Here is a 21,934-nt window from a genome sequence, read left to right as displayed (position 1 = left end):
TTAAGAATATGAACTCTAAATTCAGTTTTGATTGAATCATTAGATCCGTATTGAAATTACGGAGCTATAGCAAAAAGAATCGTTGAATTCAGATACCGTATGAGAGAGTTATGCCCATTTTCATGTCGGAAAAAAAACAATCCCGTCACCAGCGCTCAGGGTAGCGTGGGGCGCTAGCCCTGGCACTGGGATGTTTAGAGGTTCTGGAAATAACGTCACATGCAGCGCCCCATGCCACCTGTAGCGCTCAAACATTAAAATCCCTATAAACGGGAGGTTTTTGCCATTTTTGATGAAAACAGAGTTGGGGAACTCGGTTTGGGCGATTTTTAGAGGTAAATTTTACCACACAACTTGGGGTAAGTGTTCTTGACTCCCTTGTGTTTATATTCCATGAATTAATATTCATTTTTGGTGTTAGATTATTGTTTTTTAAGAGTAATCGGAGAAAGTTTTTACAATTCCATAAAATAAATTTTTGAGATTTTAACATCGATTCGATGTCAGATTTGAATAAAATTAGTATGGTTGGAGACGTAATTGAATGAGTTATCGGATTTTGTGAGTTTCGTCGGATTCCGAGACGTGAGCCCCACTGTCGATTTTTCGAGCGGAGTTGGGAATTTTGTAAATTGTTAAATTGTAAACATTAGATTAAATTGTGATTAATTTGCATGTTGTTTGGATAGATACGAATCGTTTGGCTTGAATTGAGGAGATAGGAAGGTGTATGGAGGTTGATACGTGCGGAATGGAATTTTTGAAGTATTGTACAGCTTGCTCGGTATTGGATTTGGCTTGTTCGAGGTAAGTAACACTTCTAAACTTGGTGATGAGGGTATGAACCCTGAATATACGTGTTATATGTTTTGTGTTGGGGTGACGCACATGCTAGGTGACGGGCGTGTGGGCGTGCACCGTGTGAATTGTAACTCTGTTACTTATGAGGTACTGTGTAGTTACCTGATCTTATCTGTAACTATGAAATCTCTACGTACTATAGCTATTGAGCTGCGATCCATATTATAAACCATGTCTAGGCAACATGCCTATTCTGTTAAGACCCACAGAGGTCATTTCTGTTGTTGAGTTATCTGCTTACATTGCATTTACATACTTAGTCATACGCATTCTTATGCATATCATATCTTAGTCTCTGTTACTATTTATTGATACATCACATCATTATTTTCGGGCTGATTCTTTTCATGACACTGGGAGTCCGAGAGACTGGAGAGATTGATGACTGAGTGAGGTAGAGGGCCTGATGGTGAGGATGTTTATGGGATCGGACTGCACGCCGCAGCAGGCCATATTGGCTTTATATATATTGATTTATGATGGGATCGGGTTGCACGGCGTATTATGTTTTATTGATTTATGCCATGATTGACTTGTTATAATTCCTTGGGCTAAAGGAGCCTCTCCGGAGTCTGTATATACCCCCAGTGAGCGTAGGTACCTTCTGAGTGCGAGTGCCGAGTGCCGAGTGATTGGGAGGATTAAGTGACTGGGAGGACTGAGTGAAATAATACTCTGAGAATATGCATATGGTTTTATTACTGAGTTGCATCACATTGACATGCACACTTGACATACAGGCATAAAGATGTATTTTTCCTCATGATGTACGATATTGCGTCATTCATGACTTCACATACTCATTGACATATAGGCATAGAGATGTATTTTCCTCATGCCATTTGAAAATGAAACATCCTATCTGTTGTTGAAAAGTTTTTGGGAAAAATCACAGTTTTACACAACGTACACATATTTTGGTGAGTTCGGTAAAAGATTTGGGTTTTCGCTGATATACTTGAAAAGCAGGCCTATTTTTCTGAAACTGTGAACGAGCTGAGCATTTTATTTGTGAGCTACTTCTTTTATTACTTCCATTATGTTGTTATGAACTGTTGTTGGCTATTGGTGTTGGAACCCGACCTGTGTTTCAGCTCGTCACTACTTTCAACCTAAGATTAGGTTTGTTACTTATTGAGTACATGGGGTCAGTTATACTCATACTACACTTCTGCACCTTGCGTGCAGATATTGGATGTTGATGTTGTTGTGATTGACAGGAGCTGGATTTGAAGACGTACCTGTGTTTCGGTCATATTTGTCTCTTGTTCATGGTAGCCCTAGAATTACAAAAATCTGTTTATGTATATTTCGAACAGATGATGTATTTATTTCATACCAGCTTTGTAAATTCTAATCTTAGAAGCTCATGATTTATACTACCAGTCCTTGGGGAGTGTATTAGAGTTAGTTGAATATTTATTATTTCTTATCATAATAAATTTTATTAAATTGGATAGTTATTAATTGGCTTACCTGACGGGTCGGGTTAGGTGCCATCACGACTAGGTAAATTTTGGGTCATGACTAGTTGGTATTAGAGCTCTAGGTTCATAGGTTCTACAAGTCATGAGCAAGACCGAGCGGCTATGCAAGCCAGAACCCGACTGGGTTCTGAAATATCTAACCTCACGAACTGATTAGCCAAAGTCTGAACATCTGCAGCTAATGGCCTCTCACCAACCGAATTATACTCAAGACTGCCCACACTCACAGCCTTTCTACTCAAAGCATCGGCCACCACATTGGCCTTTCCGGGGTGATACTGGTGATATCATAGTCTTTCAACAACTCCAACCATCTTCTCTGCCTCAAATTTAGATCTTTTTGTTTAAACAGATACTGAAGGCTACGATGATCAGTAAATATCTCACACGAGACACCGTAGAGGTAATGCCTCCAAATCTTCAGCGCATGAACAATGGCTGCCAATTCTAAGTCATGAACAGGATAATTCTTCTCGTGAACTTTTAATTGCCGCGAGTCGAGTTAGAGGAATTCAGTTATGATAGCTTGGTTATGTGCAAATAGATTTCAAAGTGTTCTTGATGGTTTCTACCATGGTTTGAATTAGATATTTTCTACACGTGTGGGGAACGTGTTATGTATTGTGATTTCCTCCTGGAAGGAAGCAAGAGAAAGGTTTCTAACTAACCGGGTATGCAATTTGCTGGCGACTCAGAGTTCATAATGAGATTCTTGTGCTTGTCACTTGATGGCATGATAGATGTGGTGTGTTGTGTGGGATTAAGATTTACATGTACAAGGTGGCAGTTCAGTCTTGAAGGGAAGGTCACAAATTTTGGACAGAATAGTCAGTTTTAGATATTTAGAGGAATGTTATAACTACTCAGTAATCCCTGAGAAGGGTGCGCATTTCAGAAGGCGTACTGTGTTTTGACTTACGGATGTTCATCGGTATTGCGGTACTCATCTGGTTGATAGACTGTTGACATTCAAATTATTGCAATGCGGCACGGAAGAATTATGGAAGTATTTCTCGTGGGATGATCGTTCATGAAAGATGTGTTAGTCATTCGAATGCTAGAGTTGGGATCAGTTATGACGATTCTTGTGTCCTATGAATTTGGAGACTAGGAGTTCTCAGAAGCATATTGTTTCAGGGTTGTGACCTATTTGAGGTGAGTATTTTATTTAAGCTCAGTGGAGGCACTAGTTGCATTAATTATTTGTGATAGCTACGCGCTATGAGTGTGTATATATGTGAGGTTTGAGCCCATGTGCTAGCATCTAGGCAAGTATTCATACTCGGAAGAATGCTTAGGCTATGATATGCCTAGAGTTGATTGTTAAGCATAAAGTTATAACGTTTCTCGTATTCGTACCTTTGTGGAGAACTATCTGGGCTATACTTGAGGTTACAAAGAGGCTAATTCCCTGAGTAAACTTGGTAGTTACTATTTTTGTGTTAACTTGCTGATTTGAGTTGTGATAGTAGACTTTGCACATGCTTACATTATAGCGTGTTACTTATACCAATCCAGGAGCATGACAATCTTATTTCATTATCATATACATGAGTACTTGTTTAATTGCTCATGTATGATATGCTTGGACTGGAGGCATGTGACCATGCCAGGCGGATTATTTTATTGGCACATGAGTTGTCCGTGCGGATCCATATACTGATATTATTGGCACGTGATTTGTTCGTGCGGGTCCAGATATTGATACTATTGCACGTGATTTGTCCGCGCAGTTGATGTTAATATGGGCTCTAGGAGAGCTGGTTACCGTTATTAGATTCGCGTGTCTTGGTTCTACTATATGTGATGAGATCATAGCATTGCGGTTGTGGTGGTACTTGTTGAACGAGGGAAAGCTCCATGACATGTTGATCTGGTAAGTGGTTGTGAGTTCTTGTATGTTTCTTTCATTATCAGCAGTGTAGGAAAGTTTTGGAACGAGGTTATGTGGAATGTGGGGTTTAATACTAGTACTTGATTGGTTTTGAGTAGTTACTGTGATCGAAAATGGTGTTGCGAGTATGCGAGTTGTGTAAAAAAAAGTATGTTATGTGATTATATATCGGGTTATGGTTAAGGCTTAATACAGCTTGTTCAGACTTATAAAGTGTGTAGATGTGAGATTCGGGTCTTGAAAAGACTTTTGGATGATAGAAATTTGGGTTTTAAATTTTACGGACTAAGGTTAAAGTAATGATCTTCAATTATATTGTGATGTCAGGCTTATGTGTAATATGGTGGCGTGGGATCACCCCCGGGTATGTGCGTGGTAAGGTGGAACAGTAATTTAAGGGCTTAGGAACAACTCTTGGCACGTTCGAGGATGAACGTGTATTTAAGTGGGGGAGAATGTAACGACCCAACTTGTCTTTTTGAACATTTACGCTCCTTTCAATTATTTAAAGCCTTGAATAGATTCATATGATGTATTATGACGTGTGTAAATCGTCGATTTTGATTTTTAGATGTTTCGGGATTAGTTCGGATGAATGAAATTCATGTTGGAAGCTTAAATGAAAAGGGTTGACCGGAGTTTGACTTTTTGTGCAAATGACTCCGGAATTGAGTTTGATGATTCCAATAACTCCGTATGGCGATTTTGGACTTAGGGATGTGTCCGAAAATATATTGGGAAGTCCGTAGTTAAATTAGGCTTGAAATGACGAAAATAGAAAATTAAAAGTTTGGAAGTTTGATCGGGAGTTGACTTTTTGATATCGGGGTCGGAATCCGATTCTGAAATTTGGAATAGGTCCGTTATGTCATTTATGACTTTTGTGCAAAATTTGAGGCCAATCGGACTTGATTTGATAGGTTTCAGCATCGAATGTAAAAGTATTTCTTAGTTTCATTAAGCTTGAATTGGGGTATGATTCGTGGTTTATTGTTGTTTGATGTGATTTGAGGCATTGACTAAGCTCGTATCATATTTTAGGACTTGTTGGTATATTTTGTCAGTGTTTTAAAACGCGTGGGCGTAAGGCGAGGCGTTTTACATATGCCTCAGCGGGGCGTAAGCTCCATAGGTATTTAATTTTTAATATTTTATAAAATAATATAATGATAGTAAATATTTATAAACAGGAAAATTGCATAAAAATTGAAGAAAACTATATATATGTGTGCTCCATCCCCACAAAAAACTAATCAAATCAATCTATTATACGTTACTTACAAGCACAAGTAATTTGAGTCTAAAAAAATAAAGTTTTCTATATGGAGGAACAAAAAGGATGCTTAACCTACAATTTGAACTTTGAATTTGCTGCTTTGAAGAAGAATGTAGTTCTCTTTGTATTTGTAAAAAAAATTAAATATTCGTGCTTTTGGGAGATATTAGCAGACTAGCGAAAAAGATAAAAAATTGAAAAAACCATGAATTAGGGCTTAAATCTATAAAAAAAGGTTTTTACTTTTAAATTTAATACTTTTGAGTTCCTTTTTAAACCTTTTGAGTAATTACCAAACTGGCTTTTGAGAATTTGGGTATTATATGAAGGACTAATTCAACAAATTTTGTTTTAATTTGAAAAAGTCTCCGGGGCTTACTCCTTACTAAAACCATGCGCCTCGAACGCCCGGGCGTACGCCCCAAATTGCGAGGAGTATACCTCTTGAGACTTTCGCCCCACACCATCGCCCCAGGGCATTTTTGGTACGCCTCGCCCCAGAAATGCCTTTTAAAACAGAGTATTTGGTTGAGGTCCCAAGGGCCTCGGGTGAATTTCGGATGGTTAATGGAATTTAATTTGGATATTTCTAGAATGTTTTGTCGTCGATTCTTCAGGAATACATGGTATAAAATTATGAAAATGAGCTCTAAATTCAGTTTTGATTGAAGCATTAGATCCGTATTGAAATTACGGAGCTATAGCAAAAAGAATCGTCAAATTCAGATATCGTATGAGAGAGTTATGCCCATTTCCGTGTCCGGAAAAATAAAATCCCGTCACGAGCGCCCTGGGTAGCGTGGGGTACTAGCCCTGGCGCTGGAATGTTTAGAAGTTTTTGAAACAGTGCCACAGGCAGCGCCCCATGCCACCTGTAGCGCTCAAACATTAAAATCCCTATAAACGGCAGGTTTTTGCCATTTTTGATGAAAACAGAGTTGGGGAACTCAGTTTGGGCAATTTTCAGAGGCAAATTTCCCACACAACTTGGGGTAAGTATTTTTGACTCCCTTGTGATTATATTCCATGAATTAATCTTCGTTTTTGGCGTTAGATTATTAATTTTTCAAGAGTAATCGGAGAAAGTTTCTACAATTTCATAAAATGAATTTTCGAGATTTGAACATCGATTCGGTGTCAGATTTGAGTAAAATTAGTATGGTTGGACTCGTAATTGAATGGGTTATCGGATTTTGTGAGTTTCGTCAGATTCTGAGAGGTGGGCCCCACTGTCGATTTTTCGAGCGGAGTTGGGAATTTTGTAAATTATTAAATTCTAAGCATTAAATTAAATTGTGATTAATTTGCACGTTGTTTGAATAGATACAAATCATTTGGCTTGAATTGAGGAGATATGAAGGCGTATGGAGGTTGATACGCGCGGAATGGAATTTCCAAAGTATTGTACAACTTGCTCGGTATTTGATTTAGCTTGTTCGAGGTAAGTAACACTTCTAAACTTGGTGCTGAGGGTATGAACCCTGAATATACGTATTATGTGTTTTGTGTTGAGGTAACGCACATGCTAGGTGACGGGCGTGTGGGCGTACACCGTGTGAATTGTAACTCTGTTACTTATGTGGTACTGTGTAGTTAGCTGATCTTATATATAACCATGAAATCTCTACGTAGAGATCCATGTTATAAACCATATCTAGGCAACATGCCTATTCTGTTGAGACCCACTGAGGTCATTTCTGCTGTTGAGTTATCTGCTTACATCGTATTTACATACTCAGTCATACGCATTCATATCATATCTCAGTCTCTGTTATCATTTATTGATACATCACATCATTATTTTCGGGTTGATTCGTTTCATGACACTGAGAGTCTGAGAGACTGGAGAGATTGATGACTGAGTGAGGCAGAGGGCCTGATGGTGAGAATGTTTATGGGATCGGGCTGCACGCCGCAGCAAGCCATATTGACTTTATATATATATATATATATATATATATATATATATATATATATATATATATATATATATATATATATATATATATATTGATTTATGAGGGGATCGGGCTGCACGCTACAACATGTTTTATTGATTTATGCCATGGTTGGCTTGTTATAGCGCTTGGGCTGAAGGAGCCCCTCCGGAGTCTGTACACACCCCCCAGTGAGCGCAGGTACCTACTGAGTGCGAGTGCCGAGTGATTGGGAGGATTGAGTAACTGTGAGGACTGAGTGACTGGGAGGACTGAGTGAAATAATACTCTGAGAGTATGCATATGGTTTTATTAATGAGTTGCATCGCATTGACATGCACACTTGACATACAGGTATAGAGATGCATTTTTCCTCAGCTTGTACGATATTGCGACATTCATGACTTCACATACTCATTGACATGTAGGCATATAGATGTATTTTCCTCATGCCATTTGAAAATGAAACATCTATCTTGTAACACTACTCAAATCTATAAAAGTTTCAAGACACGCTAAATATAGATTATAATTTTTATAATCTTAAATTATATTTCTCTTATGGATTTAAACCCTTGTGATTGATTTTTTAGTTACTTCTCGATTTATAAATAATTGGATATACAATTAGGGAAATATTAATAATTTTAATATTATTAATTATTAAAAGCACGTATAACTAAATACTACTTAAGTCAAAAAACAAAAAGAAAGCTAAGCCCATAAAGGGCCGTTGGACCAAATAGAATAGCCTTAAAGGAACCAAACAGAATTAACATTCTCTTTGCTCAAGAAACAGAGGCAGCGAAATTCAAGCAGGCAACAAAAATTCTAGGGTTCTTTTTAAATCACTAATTCTTGAACTCAGGCATATAAAATTCTGTATTATCAATTATCCTAAGGTAGTGGTAGGTAAGAATTGAATAGTTAATTCTCTTCTTTCTCTGTATCAACAGTAAAGTTTCGTGTTTAGGTGCGAAACTTTGAAATTAATTAAAATGCACTGGTTGTTGTAGAATCGATTGTTTGACTGGTGTCAATTGGAATGGGGCCTACGTATTGGCTCGAGAAGTTTTGAGGTGAGTTGATATAACCCTTTACTAAAGTGGTTTAACTCACAAAAGTACGAATACAAGGTGTTTGATGAATTGCTTAAAAGAGTTTATATTTACTTGATTGGAGCGAGTGAGTACCTATTAACTTAGAATTGTTCTAGCAAAAGTTTAGATGATTTATTATGATATATGTGCATAAATTTTCAGATTTTTGTGTTATTCTTATATGCCATTTTCATGTTGAAAATTTATGAAGAAGCAAGAATCTTTAGAAATACTTTTGAATATTTATTTCATTCTTATGCCATGATTTACATTTAAGAATACCAGCATGAGTATGTATAGGATGTTCCAAAAAAGATTTAGACTTGAAAAGTCACAAGAAGAAGTTTTAGATTTTTTTTTTTTGGGGAGTATCCTTTATTCTGAGAAGGGGTCATCATCCAGGCCGAGGGTCCCGATCAAGGCGTTGACTTCCTGAAACTACTTGTGCCAAAGTAGGGAGCACACGAGCCGAGGGTCTCGTTGCTGAGAATTTACTTAGCCAAACTAAGGTATGATACATGGGCGTTGAGAACCATGAAACGAGTGGCACCTCGTGGATTGGGTCTATTCGAACAGGTTGGGATCGAACCCATGCCGATCACGCGGTGACTAAGACAGAAATAGATCTGTATAGTTGGAACTCCCAAAGTATAATGTGAAGTATTTATTTTATAAGAAAGAAAACGAAAAGAATTTCTTTTAGAATATTCATAAACTGCTATTATGCAATTATTTTAATTGTTGTTATAAGTTTTATGCTTTACATGCATTTAGAATCTTTGCTCGTAATGTATATATTATTAAAGTTTCATCCCCTGTCATTGAGACTCACTGAGTACAATGGATGGTACTGACGTTTCTCTTTTGGGAACCTACGTTGGTCCGCGGTACAACGTAGGAACCGGTTTTGCAGGCGAGCAGGATACGTTAGGACTTCCCTCACTTCCAATGCTATTGGTGAGCTTTGCTTTTGTTCGTGGAGTACTCCTTTGAGTCGTTATTATTTAGCTATTTCTTTATTTACTTAGAGAACTGGCTAGAAAATTTTATGTCCTGAGCAGTGCGTCAGTTTATCAGTAGAGGCTTCATAGACACAGTCGGTGGGTTAAGATTGAGATATTTTTGATAATAACTTAGCAGTATTTCATTGGTTACTACGAACAAAGTTTTGGACTTGGTTTATTTTAGATATTTAAATTAATTAATAGTATTTGATTACAGTATTGCCTTGTGGCGTATAAAGTTTGAAGTTATAATAGATTTGATAAGCGCAGATGGTTCGCTCGGTCATGTTTAGTGATCGGGTGCCGGTCCCGGCTTGTTCTGAAAATGGGTCGTGGCAAACTTGGTATCAGAGCGTCAGGTTGATGGAGTCCTAGGGGTCTATGAAGCCGTATTAGTAGAGTCTTATTTATGGGTATGAAGCGCGCCATACTTATAAATAGGAGGCTACAAGCATTTAGGAAAAGTCTATTTTTTTTTTCATACTTTAGATCGTGCAGTAGAGCCTACCTCTAAAAAATTATTTAATGTATTCGTTTCTCCAAAACTCGCAAAAATGGCTCGTACTCGCAACTCTAACACTGACACTCAGGATGATGCTCAAGAAACTATTGCTACTATTGTGGCTCAAGGTAGAACTAAGAAGGCTTCAACTCATAAAAGGAAGGGTAAATCCACAAAAGGGGTTCAAGTACCCCGGGTTGAACATGACGAAGGGGTAGGGCATGATGATCCAGTACCTCAGGATCCAGTGCCGCCCGTAACAGCAGCTCCGACTTAGACAACTATATATTCAGAGGTAGGTCAGATGTTTAATGCTGTCAACAATGCTATGGAGATGTTTAAAGGCTTCATGGACAACCAGAACGAGAGAAGAGATGAGATTCCACCTCAATCAAATAGACAGAACAATTTTGAGTCCTAAAGAGTGAATGAATTTTTAAAGTTGAGTCCTCCATTATTCCATGGTTCTATAGCTGATGAAGATCCAATGTTGTGGCTGAAGGGTGTCAAGAAAGCCCTCCAAGCGATGAAGGCATTTGATGATGAAGCTGTGGAGCTGGCTGCCTACCAACTTAGAGATGTGGTTGGCACTTGGTTTGAGATGTGGGAAAAGGAAAGAGATGAAGATGATGGTCCGCCTACTTGGGAAGAATTTTAAGAGGCCTTCATGGCTAACTTTATCCCGAAAGAGGATCAAGAAGCTAAGGCTACAAAGTTCGAACAACTCAAGCAAGGGAATAAAAGTGTGCAAAAGTATTACATGGAATTCATAAGGTTGGATAAGCATGCTCCTCACATGGTTAAGACAGAAAAAGCAAAGATTCATAGGTTTGTTGAAGGTTTGGCTTACCACATTAAGGATACGACATCAGCTGCAACGGTAGGAATGACAGCTTTCTCCTCTGTTGTGGGATTCACCAAGCACTTAGAAAAAGACAGACAACAAAGGAGAGAAGAAAAAGAGCATAACAAGAAAGCCCGGACAACGGGCAGGTTTAATGGTACATCCAGCGGAGGTGGAAGGGGTTCCTCCAATAAGGAGTCATTAGCACCAGTTCAGTCCAGTCATCAGTCAGGTGGTGGGTCTTCCTTCAGACGTACTTAGAGTTATGGAAACCAGTCTCGCCAGAATCAGAATTTTAGGACATTATCCTCACATAGCCAGAGTCATGCTGAGCAACATTCACAACAATAAGGTCTTTGTGGAACATGTAAGCGGTAACATTCAGGTCAATGCAAGCTCGGGTTTCATGGTTGCTATCATTGTGGAGACATTGGTTATATAAAGGCCAACTGCCCAAAGTTGCGACGTAATTTCAGTGGGGGATCAACTCGTCCTTCTAGTTCCTCAGCTACTGCAGTTGCACCACCTCAGGTTCGTGGTTCTGATAATCAGACCGGGCATGGGGCAGGCAGAGGTGCAAAACGATTTACTCAGGGAGGGAACAACCCCATTTGTTTGCTACACTTGATCGTCAGAGTGCAGAGGCATCTGCAGAAGTTATTACAGGTATACTTCTAGTCTGCTCACATAATGCTTATGCCATAATTGATCTAGGTTCAACATTTTCATACGTGACTCCATACTTTGCAATTAACCTCGGGCTAGAACCTGAACAGCTTAGTGAGCCATTCCTAGTATCTACTCTAGTTGGTGAGTCAGTGAAAGTCACAAGAGTCTATAGAGGTTGTATAGTTTCAGTCCAAGGTTGCAGCACCGAGGCCGATCTCATAGAGTTAGAAATGGTGGATTTCGATGTGATCATGGGTATGGATTAGTTATCTTCCTGCTATGCCATATTAGATTGGCGTGCCAAGTTAGTCAGGTTTCAATTTCCAAATGAAGAAGTCTTAGAGTGGAAGGGTAGTTCAACATCACTTGTAGGTAAGTTTATTTCTTACCTTAATGCACACCGAATGATGAGTAAGGGGTGTCTCGCCTATTTGGCTCACATCTTTAATCCAGAATTAGACCCACCAGCTATTCAGTCTGTGCCAGTTGTTAGAGAATTTCCATAAGTTTTCCCAAATGACCTTCCCGGACTTCCTCCCGAAAGAATCATAGACTTTGGCATTGATCTCATGCCAGGCACTCAACCCATATCTATACCTCCTTATAGGATGGCTCCAGCAGAACTTAATGAGTTGAGAGAACAATTGAAAGACCTCCTTGACAAGGGCTTCATCAGGCCAAGTATTTCACCGTGGGGTGCCCTGGTCCTATTTGTCAAGAAGAAAGATGGGTCTCTCAGAATGTGCGTAGACTATCGGCAGTTGAATAAAGTTACCATTAAGAACAAGTGCCCACAGCCAAGAATTGATGATTTATTTGATCAACTTCAGGGTGCAAAGTACTTTTCAAAAATAGACTTGAGGTCAGGGTACCATCAGTTGAGAATCAGAGAAGAGGATATATCTAAAACAGCCTTTAGAGCTCGCTACAGGTACTATGAATTTCTAGTAATGTCCTTCGGGTTGACAAATGCTCAATCTGAATTCATGGACCTCATGAACAGAGTTTTCAAGCCATTCCTTGATACCTTTATTATTATGTTTATAGACGATATTTTGGTATACTCTAAGAGTAAGGATGAGCATGCAGACCACCTCAGGATAGCCTTGCAGACCTTGAAGGAGAATGAGCTTTACGTCAAGTTTTTAAAATGTGAGTTCTCGTTGCAGTCAGTGGCATTCTTAGGCCACATGGTATCTAGTGAAGGCATAAAAGTAGACCCTCAGAAGATAGAAGCAGTCAAGAACTGGCCAAGGCCTACAACGCCAACCGAAATCAGAAGTTTCTTGGGGTTAGCTGGCTACTATAGAAGGTTTGTAGAGGGATTTTCCTCACTTGCAGCTCCATTAACTAAGTTGGCTCAGAAAGCAGTTAAGTTCCAGTGGTCAGACGCTTGTGAGCAGAGTTTTCAAGAGTTAAAGAAGAGTTTGACCACTGCACCTGCGTTAACCTTGACGACAGGTTCGGGTGGGTTCACAATGTATTGTGATGCCTCCAGAGTGGGTCTTGGTTGTGTTCTTATGCAAGATGGAAAAGTTATTGCTTTTGCTTCCAGGCAGTTAAAGAATCATGAGAAGAACTACCCCACACACGACTTGGAGCTTGCAGCAGTGGTGTTTGTGTTAAAGATATGGCGACACTAACTTTATGGCGAGCATTCTGAAGTGTTTACAGATCACAAAAGCCTCCAGTACATTTTCAAGCAGAAAGAATTAAATTTGAGACAAAGAAGGTGGCTCGAGCTATTGAAGGATTATGACATCAATATCCTTTATCACCCCGGCTAAGCTAATGTGGTAGCAGATGCACTTAGTAGGAAGTCAATGGGTGTCCTGGCCCATCTTGCAGTACAAAGGCAAACTTTGGGTAGAGAAATTCAAAAAGTGGCAAATGATGGAATTAGATTGGATGAGACCGAAGAAGGAGGTATAACTGCTTATGCCTTAGCGCAATCCTCTCTTGTTGCGCATGTTAAGGCTAAGCAAGACGAAGATCCGTACTTAGTGAAGTTAAAAGACGGAGTCAGAAATAAAGAAATCACCGCTTTCACCCTAGGAAGTGATGGAGTTTTGAAGTTGAATGGTCGGTTATGTATGCCTGATGTAGGTGGGCTTAGGAAGGCCATAATGGAAGAAGCTCACAGTTCGAGGTACTCTATCCACCCAGGTGCTACCAAAATATATCTCGACTTGAAAGAGTTGTATTGGTGGAAAGGCATGAAGAAGCAATAGCAGATCATGTGACTAAATGTTGGAATTGCCAGCAAGTCAAAGCCGAGCATCAGAGGCCTGGTGGCCTAGCCCAAGATATAGAGATACCACAGTGGAAATGGGAGATAATTAATATGGATTTCATAGTAGGTCTACCTCGCACATACCGTAAGAATAATTCAATTTGGGTTATTGTAGACCGACTGACAAAGTCCGCGCATTTCCTACCAGTAAAGATGACAGATTTCGCAGAGCAGTATGCATAGTTATACATCAAAGAAATAGTCTGATTGCATGGTACTCTAGTTTCAATCATATCTGACAGAGGCCCTTAGTTCACGTCGCATTTTTGGCAGGAATTTCAGAAAAGATTAGGTACCAAGGTCAATTTGAGCACCGCTTTCCATCCACAGACCGATGGCCAAGCAGAAAGGACCATTCAGACACTCAAAGATATGTTGCGAGCATGTATTATAGATTTTAGAGGTAATTGGGATGATCACTTGCCACTTATAGAATTTGCTTACAGTAACAGCTATCAGGCCAGCATTGGTATGGCTCCTTATGAAGCGTTGTATAGGCGAAGATATAGGTCTCCAGTGGGTTGGTTTAAACTAGCAGAGGTGTCATCGATTGGTCCTGAGTTTTCTTGTGAGGTGTTAGAGAAAGTCCAGCTAATCAGAGAAAGACTAAAAGTGGCTCAGAGTCGTCAAAAGTCCTATTCTGACAAGAGGCATCGTGACTTAGAGTTCATGGTTGATGACAAGGTATTTTTGAAAGTTTCACCAATGGAAAGAGTTATGAGGTTCGGTAAGAAAGGGAAACTTAGTCCTAGATTTATCGGACCTTATGAAATTCTAGAAAAGAAAGGAAATGTGGCTTATGAGCTAGCGCTGCCCATTGAGTTGTCCTCTATTCATCCTGTCTTTCATGTGTCTATTCTTAGGAAGTACATTCATGATGAGTCGCATATAATACCTGCCGATACCATAGAAATTAAAGAAGGCTTGACTTATGAAGAGGTACCTATAGAAATTCTCGATAGGCAAGTAATAAAGTTGAGAAGAAAAGATATAGTATCGATAAAAATTTTGTGGAGTAATCATGATTCAAAAGAGGCTACGTGGGAGGTTGAGGAAGATATGGGGAAGAAGTATCCTTATTTATTTGGGGAAAAAGGTATGTGAACCTAGGTTTGGCTTGACATTTATATTTCATTTATTAAATACAAGTTGGCAAGTGTTTATGCCCTTACTAGATTATACTTAGTTGTTGAAGTAATTTAATTTCTGTCAGAATATATTTAGTTATTAAATAATTTAGTATCATGCCAAAGTAGATTTAATTCATTAAAGTGATTTACTTTTGCTGAAGTGTTGTGCTTTAGATTTTGGTTGGTTATTGTGGTACCTCCTTGCAGAGTGTGAGTAATTAGTTTCTGAGCTATGTATGGTGCCTATGAATGGCCTGTTATGGTATATTTGGTTATTGTTGGTGTAGTTGTGGTATTGGTAACACAGATATATTTTTTGGATAGTCCAATTTACAGGGAAGACTCTGCCGAAACTTTTGAAAATTTAAGGTGTTAGCCAAAATTTTGAGTCCCTTGGGAAAGTGAGTAGTGCTAAGAAAAGTTAAAAAGTTCAAGGACATAAGGAATGATTGTTAGCTTAAGAATAAGGCCATAGCAACATTCTAGGACGAATGTTTTTAAGGAGGGAAGATTGTAACACTCCTCAAATCTATAAAAGTTTCAAGACACGCTAAATATAGATTATAATTTTTATAATCTTAAATTATACTTCTATTATGGATTTAAACCCTTGTGATTGATTTTTTAGTTACTTCTCTATTTATAAATAATTGGATATACAATTAGGGGAATATTAATAATTTTACTATTATTAATTATTAAAAGCATGTATAACTAAATACTACTTAAGTAAAAAAAAAAGAAAAAGAAAAAAGAGAAGTACGTGCCAAGCTAAGCCCATAAAGGGCTGTTGGACCAAACAGAATAGCTTTACAAGAGGCGTAAATAGCCTTACAAGAACCAAACAGAATTAACATTCTGTTTGCTCAAGAAACAGAGGCAGTGAAATTCAAGGGTTCTTTACAAATCACTTATCCTTGAACTCAGGTATATAAAATTTCCTATTATCAATTATCTTAAGGTAGTGGTAGGTAAGAATTGAATAGTTAATTCCATTCTTTCTCTGTATCAACAGTAAAGTTTCGTATTTAGGTGCGAAACTTGAAATTAATTAAAATGCACTGGTTGTTGTAGAACCGATCGTTTGACTGGGGCCTACGTATTGGCTTGAGAAGTTTTGAGGTGAGTTGATATAATCCTTTATTAAAGCGGTTTAACTCATAAAAATACCCATACAAGGTGTTTGATGAATTGCTTAAAAGAGTTTATATTTACTTAATTGGAGCGAGTGAGTAGCTATTAACTTAGAATTGTTCTAGCAAAAGTTTAGATGATTTATTATGATATATGTGCATAAATTTTCAGATTTTTGTGTTATTCTTATATGCCATTTTCATGTTGAAAATTTATGAAGAAGCAAGAATCTTTAGAAATACTTTTGAATGTTTATTTCATTCTTATGCCATGCTTTACATTTAAGGATACCAGCATGAGTATGTATAGGATGTTCCCTAAAATATTGAGACTTGAAAAGTCACAAGAAGAAGTTTTAGAATTTTTTTTTTTTGGGAGTATCCTTTATTCTGAGAAGGGGTCATCGTCCAGGCCGATGGTCCCGATCAAGGCGTTGACTTCCTGAAACTACTTGTGCCAAAGTAGGGAGTACACGAGCCGAGGGTCTCGTTGCTGAGAATGTACTTAGCCAGGCTAAGGTATGATACATGAGCGCTGAGAACCATGAAGCGAGTGGAACCTCGTGGATTGGGCCTATTCGATCAGGTTGGGATCGATCCCGTGCCGATCACACGGTGACTAAGACAGAAATAGATCAGAATAGTTGGAACTCCCAAAGTATAATGTGAAGTATGTTTTTTGATAAGAAAGAAAAAGAAAAGAATTTCTTTTAGAATATTCATAAACTGCTATTATGCAATTATTTTAGAATTATTCTTATAAGCTTTATGTTTTACATGCATTTAGAATCTTTGCTCGTAATGCATATGTTATTAAAGTTTCGTCCCCTGTCGTTGAGACTCACTGAGTACAATGGATGGTTCTGACGTTCTCTTTTGGGACCCTACGTTGGTCTGCAGTACAACGTAGGAACCGATTTTGCAGGCGAGCAGGCTACGGGTTAGGACTTCCCTCACTTCCAGTGCTATTGGTGAGATCCGCTTTTATTTGTGGAGTACTTCTTTGAGTCGTCATTATTTATCTATTTTTGTTTACTTAGAGAACTGGCCAGGAAATCTCATGTCCTGAGCAGTGCGTCAGTTTAACAGTAGAGGTTTCATAGACACAGTCGGTGGGTTAAGATTCAGATGTTTTTGATAATAACTTAGCAGTATTTCATTGGTTACTACGAACAAAGTTTTGGAGTTGGTTTATTTTAGATATTTTAATTAATTAAAAGTATTTGGTTACAGTATTGCCTTGTGGCATATAAAGTTTGAAGTTATAATAGATTTGATAAGCGCAGATAGTTCGCTCGGTCATGTTTAGTGATCGGGTGCTAGTCCCGACTTGTTCATAAAATGGGGCGTGACATATCTGTTGTTGAAACGTTTTTGGAAAAAATCACAGTTTTACACAATGTACTCATATTTTGGTGAGTTCGGTAAAAGATTTGGGTTTTCGCTGATATACTTGAAAAACAGGCCTATTTTTCTGGAACTATGAACGATCTGAGCATTTTATCTGTGAGCTACTTCTTTTATTACTTCCATTATGTTGTTATGAACTGTTGTTGGTTATTGGCGTTGTAACCCGACCTGTATTCCAGCTCATCACTACTTTCAACCTAAGATTAGATTTGTTACTTATTGAGTACATGAGGTCGGTTGTACTCATACTACACTTCTGCACCTTGCGTGCAGATATTGGATGTTGATGTTGTTGTGATCGACGGGAGCTGGATTTGAAGACGTACCTGCGTTTCGGTCATAGCTGCCTCTTGTTCATTATAGCCCTATAATTATAAAAATATGTTTATGTACATTTCGAACAGATGATGCATTTATTTCATACCGGCTTTGTAAATTCTAATCTTAGAATCTCATAATTTGTACTACCGGTCCTTGAATTTTTTTTGTATATAAGCAGTGTATTATCATTTCTTATCATAATAAATCTCATTAAATTGGATAGTTGTTAATTTCCTTACCCGACGGGTCGGGTTAGATGCCATCACGACTAGGTGGATTTTGGGTCATGACTAGTTGGTATCAGAGCTCTAGGTTCATAGGTTCTATAAGTCACGAGCAAGTTTCTAGTAGAGTTTTGCGGATCGATATGATGACGTCCATACTTATCTTTGAGAGGCTACATGGCATTTAGGATAAACTTCCCTTCTTTCTTTCCTTATCGTGCGATATCGATTCAGCTTGAGCGTAATTTTTTGAATTCCTTTCATGCATTCGTGTGTGCATGTGAGCGCTCAGTATCAGTTATAGTGGATATGTGTTGTATTGGTTTTGGTTTGAGGCATACTTGTGGATTAGTTATGACTTGCAGAGGTTGAGATGAAAGATGGGTTGAGTAAGGAAATTCCTGGATACGGGTTATATTGAACTTTATGAGTATATGAAAATTACGGAATGAGTTGAGTTGTTATTCGTGACGGATGTAGTGTGCTCGGTGTATGAATTTGCTCGGTTGCGTTAAGGCATGGTTCTTCTTTGGGGTGTTGTTGTGCTAATTGAGCATAAGCAGTTCGACCCGTTTGGGCAGTGCAATTGAGATTTGAGCATAGTGGATGACTCTCGAGAAATTTCTAATGGATTCAAGATTAATATGTAGCAACTGAGAATTTTTGGCGGATTTGTATATGGCTAGAATCTGAGATTTAAGTTGGATTGTGTCGAGACTTGTGGAATATTTTTATATCATTATGGATTTTATATTTCGGTATCAGGGAGGTGAAGGAAACGGCTTTAGAATCACATAAGGTATTTTCAGAGTAGGTATTTCAGTTGTGGTATTTATGGGGGCAATTATGATGTGGTGAGACTTTACAAATATTTTGGTGGCAATATTCTTGGGTTTGGTGACCTGCATGGCTTTGTCGATTTTGAGGAATTCAGTTATGATAGCTTGGTTATGTGCAAATGGATTTCAAAGTGTTCTTGATGGTTTCTACCATGGTTTGAACCGGATATTTTTTACATGTGTGGGGAACATGTTGTGTATTGTGATTTCCTCCCGAAAGGAAGCAAGAGAATGGTTTCTAACTAACCGAGTATGCAATTTGCTGGTGACTCAAAGTTCATAATGAGATTCTTGTGCTTGTCACATAATGGCATGATAGATATGGTGTGTTGTGTGGGATTAAGATTTAAATGTACAAGGTGGCAGTTCAGTCTTGAAGGGAAGGTCACAAATTTGGGATAGAATGGTCAGTTTTAGATATTTAGAGGAATGTTATAACTGCTCAGTAATCCCTGAAAAGGGTGCGCATTTCAGAAGGCGCATTGTATTTTGACTTATGGATGTTCATCGGTATTGCGGTACTCATCTGGTTGATAGACTGTTGATATTCAAATTATTGCTATGTGGCACAGAAGAATTATGGAAGTATTCCTCGTGGGTTGATCGTGCATGAATGATGTATTAGTCATTCGAATGCTAGAGTTGGGATCAGTTATGATGATTCATGTGTCCTATGAATTTGGAGAATGGGAGTTCTCAGAAGCATATTGTTTTAGGGTTCCGACATGTTTGAGGTGAGTATTTTGTTAAACTCAGTGGAGGCACTAGTTGCATTAATTATTTGTGATAACTACGTGCTATGAGTGTGCATATATATGAGGTTTAAGCCCATGTGCGGGCATCAGGGCAAGTATTCATACTTGGAAAAATGCTTAGGCTATGATATGTCTAGAGTTGACTGTTAAGCATAAAGTTATAACATTTTTCGTATTTGTACCTTTGTGGAGAACTATCTGGGCTATACTTGAGGTTACAAAGAGGCTAATTCCCTGAGTAAACTTGGTAGTTACTATTTCTACATTAACTTGCTAATTTGAGTTGTGATAGTAGACTTTGCACATGCTTACATTATGGCGTGTTACTTATACCGGTCCAGGAGTATGACAATCTTATTTCATTATCATATACATGTGTACTTGTTTAATTGCTCATGTATGATATACTTGGTCTGGAGGCCTGTGAACATGCCAGGCGAATTATTTTATTGGCACGTGAGTTGTCCGTGCGGATCCATATACTGATATTATTGGCACGTGAGTTGTTCGTGCGGGTCTAGATATTGATACTATTGCACATGAGTTGTCCGCGTAGTTGATGTTAATGTGGGCTCTAGGAGAGCCGGTTACCATTATTAGATTCGTGTGTCTTGGTTCTACTATATGTGATGAAATTATAGCATTACGATTGTGGTGGTACTTGTTGAACGTGGGAAAGCTACATGACATGTTGATCTGGTGAGTGGTTGTGAGTTCTTGTTTGTTTCTTTCATTATCAGCAGTGTACGAAAGTTTTGGAACGAGGTTATGTGGAATGTGGCATTTAATACTAGTACTTGATTAGTTTTGAGTAGTTACTGTGATCGGAAATGGTGTCGCGAGTATGCGAGTTGTGTAGTATGTTATGTGATTATATACCGGGTTATGGTTAAGGCTTAATACAGCTTGCTCAGACTTATAAAGTGTGTAGATGTGAGATTCTAGTCTTGAAAAGACTTTCAAATGATATAAATTTGGGTTCTAAGTTTTACAGACTAAGGTTAAAGTAATCATCTTCAATTATGTAGTGTTGTCAGGCTTATATGGAATAGGGTGGAATGGGATCACCCCGGGGTATGTGCGTCGTAAGGTGGAACAGTAATTTAAGGGCTTAGGAACAACTCTTGGCACGTTCGAGGACGAACGTATGTTTAAGTGGAGGAGAATGTAACGACCCGACTTGTCGTTTTGAACATTTACGCTCCTTTCAACTATTTGAAGTCTTGAATAGCTTCATATGATGTATTATGACGTGTGTGAATCGTCGGTTTTAATTTTTAGGTGTTTCGGGATTAGTTCGGATGAATAAAATTCATGTCGGAAGCTTAAATAAAAAAGGGTTGACCGAAGTTTGACTTTTTGTGCAAACGACTCCGGAATTGAGTTTGATGATTCCAATAGCTTCGTATGGCGGTTTTGGACTTAGGGGTGTGTCCGAAAAATTATTGGAAAGTCCGTAGATAAATTAGGCTTGAAATAGTGAAAATAGGAAATTGAAAGTTTATAACTTTGATCGGGAGTTGACTTTTTGAAATCGGGGTCGTAATTCGATTCTGAAAATTAGAATAGGTCCGTTATGGTATTTATGACTTGTGTGCAAAATTTGAGATCAATCAGACTTGATTTGTTAGGTTTCGGCATCGAATGTAAAAGTTAAAATTTCTTAGTTTCATTAAGCTTGAATTGGGGTATGATTCGTGATTTTAGTGTTGTTTGATGTGATTTGAGGCATCAAGTAAGTTCGTATCATATTTTAGGACTTGTTGGTATATTTGATTGAGGTCCCGAGGGCCTCGGGTGGATTTCGGATGGTTAATGAAATTTAATTTGGATATTTCTAGAATGTTTTGTCTTTGATTCTTCAGGAATACGTGGTATAAAATTAAGAAAATGATCTCTAAATTCAGTTTTGATTGAAGCATTAGATCCGTATTGAAATTACGGAGCTATAGCAAAAAGCATCGTCGAATTCGGACATTGTATGAGAGAGTTATGCCTATTTCATGGGGCACTAGCCCTGGCTCTAGGATGTTTAGAGGTTCTGGAAACAGTGCCACAGGCAGCGCTCCACGCCACCTGTAGCGCTCAAACATTAAAATCCCTATAAACAGGAGGTTTTTGCCATTTTTGATGAAAACAGAGTTGGAGAACTCGGTTTGGGCGATTTTCAGAGGTAAATTTCACCACACAACATGGGGTAGGTGTTCTTGACTCCCTTGTGATTATATTCCATGAATTAATCTTCCATTTTGGCG

Source organism: Nicotiana tabacum, chromosome 23 (genome assembly GCF_000715075.1).
Source record: "Nicotiana tabacum cultivar K326 chromosome 23, ASM71507v2, whole genome shotgun sequence".
NCBI classification, from domain to species: Eukaryota; Viridiplantae; Streptophyta; class Magnoliopsida; order Solanales; family Solanaceae; genus Nicotiana; species Nicotiana tabacum.
The sequence above is the reverse complement of the archived record's forward strand: the minus strand, read 5'-3'. Positions refer to the sequence as shown.